Genomic DNA, 3994 nt, shown 5'->3' on the forward strand with positions numbered 1-3994 from the left:
CGGAACACCAGATAAGACTGGCAAGTAGTCAGATGAGACACTGTTAATAGTGGTGCAGTGGGAGCGCCCAGTAAGGTATTCACGGAACCACTCCCACAGCGGACCAGTGATTCCTATTAACCAAAGCTTAAGAAGCAACTCCTGGTGAGGCACGGAATCGAAAGCCTTTTGAAAATCAAAAAAGACAGTGTCTACTGGTGTCTTATTTTCCACTGCTTCAAAGACCGTAGAGTATGAGGATAGCAGCTGAAGCAAACAAGACCTATGTTTCAGGAAGCCAAATTGGCAAACTGAGAGCTTCGGCCGTATGTAGGAAATAACCTTGTCAAAAACAATAGATTCAAGAATCTTAGACATAATGCATAGCAATGATATTGGTCTATAATTACTGACCTCAGATAAATCTCCTTTCTTTGGTATGGGACAGATACTGTGACATTTCCATTCCCTAGGTATGGCATGATACATAAGACTGGTTTGAAGAAAGGAAGTAATAGGTACAAGTAGGGAACCGGCACATAGTTTGAGAAGAAGAGGATGTATCTTGTCCACACCACCTGATTTATAGATATTTAGTTGGGATAGCTTTTTGAATACATCAGATGCAGAGAAATCTATATGAGAAAGTTGTGAGGAGGGAGCAGGTAGAGAATTAACAGGAGGTAGATTAAAATTACTCTTCACAAAAGTGGAATTAAAAAAGGAATTGAATAAATTTGCCTTATCATAATCAGTAGTGGCATCAATGGAACCCAGATGGACTGATGAAGGTATACATGATGGATGAGTAAGAAGTGACAGGTGAGAATACAGCGCTTTAGGATCATTTTTAAATCTGCTGCAGAGATTTACACAGTAAGTCTCCTTAGCAGATTCCATAAGAACCCTGAGAGAGGCTTCCAGGCTCTGTAGTTTAGAGATCTGATGAGGAGTACCTTTACGTTGGACAACTCGGCGTTGGTATCGAACTTTGTGAATGAGATTACGAATTTCCGAAGTGTACCATACAGGAGATGGTTTAGCTGGTAGAGTCACTATTGGAACAAATAGATCCCTCGCCTCATATAAAGTTGCTTTTAAAGAGCCCCAAAAAAGGTCAATGCTATCATGAGAGATAGGGGGCAGTACAGAGGAGGCAAAATGAGCCTGGATATCATCACAATTAGCTTTGCTGTATTGAAAAAAGGAACGGGCCTTTTGTTTTATTTCAGACTTATTCACTTGAACCGAGAACCATATAATACTATGATCAGACATGTCAGATCTCACCTTGCTGTCAATACAAATATCAGTGACATTATCAGGGCAATTAGCCAAAATGAGGTCAAGAATGTTACCTCCGGTATGAGTTGGACAGTCCACTAGTTGAAGTAGATTCAGGTCTACACAGCGATCACAGAAAAGACCCGAAGAAGGAGTATCTGATGTAAGAGAGGACCAATTTACATCTGGTACATTAAAGTCACCAAGTAAAATTAAAGATGTATGTAAATTAGAGAGATGATCGAAAAGACTAGCAATTAGTGATAGAGAGGGGGAAGGAGGAAGGTAAGCACAGCCAACTACAATAGGCTTGGGCAACAGGAGCTTGATCACCACCAGTTCAACATCTGGTGCAACTAATAAAAGACACGAAGGGATAGCAGAAGAAACCGCTAAAAGTACACCTCCTCCTACAGACCCCCTGTCACGACGATATATAGTAAAATTAGAAGAAAAAATTTCTGAATCAAAAATAGAATCAGTTAACCAAGTTTCAGTTAAAGCCACAACATCCAGAGACTTTGCATAGGCCAATGTTTGAAGGAAAGCTAATTTCTTTGTGATGCTACGAGCATTCCATAGACAACATGACAGTCTATCGGCTGCTAGTCAGGAAGATTCCTGAACATCAGCTGGGGCCCTATCAATATCAGATTGAGTTGATGAAAATGTGGAGGGAGTATTAGGTGTAGAATTGGTAAGTGGTTCCGATTGTGTCCGAGCGAGTTTGTATTCCTGCCCAACAACCGACCCATGTTTACGACCATTGACATAGAGCTCAGATTTACCAATTTTAATATTAGATCGATCAATACCAGAAGAGATTAGATGACGGCGTTGAGTGAGCAGAACGGAACGAGTTTTCCTAAGACTGGGGGGAAGATCTCGATTTACTTTGATATTAGGCCTATTAGCCAGACTAGACTTATTAGACAACACAGTAGTAACGTCGCAAGAACGATTCAGTACAACCAGCAGAGGTCTAGTACGGTCACTAGAATATCGGCCCAAACGACTACAGTCACGCACTGATTGCTCTGAGAAGTTTGGGAGGAGAGATGTCAAGAGACTAGATAATTTCTCATTGTCATGAGAAAGTCTATCACGACGAGTAGTGCCAGAGGCACACTCTTCAATACCAGAAACAATCAAATTGAACTTGCGGTCTGACCCAGTATTTGAAGGATGTCTTGGCCTGGTCGAGGGTAAAGGACCTCTCGGATTACTGAGCACAGGCTCCTCAGGAGAGCTAGCTACAGATTGGTTCCCTGTAGTTTGAAGATCCTGAAGGGCAGCAACGTCACGTTGAAGAGAGGCTAATGCCTCTTTCAAAGAGGAGATTTCAACAGCTTGATCTTGAAGTCTACAATGAGGACAGTAGAACTTCTCTGCTGATCCCTCCAGTCCAGAGAACGCTGCCTTTGATAGGCCAGCGCAGCATCGATGCAGCCACGTGTTACAAATACCCTCACAAAAGATTGACTGCTGAGTTTCATCCTCGATCAGATCATCACATATAGGACAGGAACAGGATCCCTTTTTCTTATTCCTGCGTTTATTTGTAGCCATCATAAAGGACTAAAATGAAAAATAGGACAGAACAACAGAACAGTAGAGAGTGGTATGAACTCAACTAGTCTTGTTGCCGGATTATTAAATAAAAGTAAATAATAATTGCCGGCAAGATCACAATGAAAGGAGTTGGAAAATCACTAGATTAGGCCAGAATAGACTGAACTGTCAGGGCTAGGCAGTCAACAGCAGGGGCGTAGCTGGACCTTGGGTGACGGTAGGGCAAGGAGACAAAATGGCGCGCGAAGCGTGCCGCGATCTTGGCCACACCCCTTTTACGTAACAAAATGGAAGCATTTTCCTGCAAGCTGAGCAAAGAGCTGTGGTTATCAGCCACCCCCTTTTGTTATTGTAAGAACAATGAATATAATCTTTTGGGTTATAATTTCAATGAATATAATTAAGACCACTTTGATGGTAGGGCCCAGGCCCCCTCAGGCCCTACCTCAGCTACGCCCCTGGTCAACAGAGAGGACAGACATAGAAGTCGGCAGCCATATTGGATCACGTGGATATTAGAGTTACAGGGATAGGAAACTTCCGATTGCGGTTTTATTAATCTCATTGAGTTTATATTGTAGCCTAGCAACGGGATAATTCTGATGCTCCCTTCCCTTTTTACCCAGCCCAAAAATTAGACAATTGGCTGTCTGGGCTGATATTTTCTACTGTCTCTGCCTGATAAAAGCCTTTTTCGAAGATTTTATGTTGCGTTTTTATTGCTCTAGATTAGTGCTTCGATATACTCTGTGATAGACTATTGTGCCTACTTTGTAAAACATCACATCTTCATGAAATGACGCCGAAATTTTTGTTTTGCACTTCTACATCTGTATCTCAAACACACTTCTAAATACTTCATGATTGGCAAGGTAGACCGATTCTACAAGCAGTTCTCCAGGTCTTCCGACTCTAACCAGTCCTGTGCGTCACTTTGGTGGTGTTTTACACACAAATAAAGCAAATTTTCTGTGTTTTGCTTCTAAACGCCTATCTCAAGAACTGGACGTTCTAGTGCCTAAAGGGCCCCATCTACAGAAAGTCTATAACCTATCCCGGGTCTTCCACCCATTAGCAGTTGTTTTAAAATACTCTAAGTACCTCAAAAAATTTTTGTCTGAGACACATGAAATAAAGTGATGCATCATCAACATTCTAA

The sequence above is a fragment of the Amphimedon queenslandica genome, unplaced genomic scaffold (genome assembly GCF_000090795.2).
Source record: "Amphimedon queenslandica unplaced genomic scaffold, v1.1 AMPQUscaffold_13074, whole genome shotgun sequence".
NCBI classification, from domain to species: domain Eukaryota; kingdom Metazoa; phylum Porifera; class Demospongiae; order Haplosclerida; family Niphatidae; genus Amphimedon; species Amphimedon queenslandica.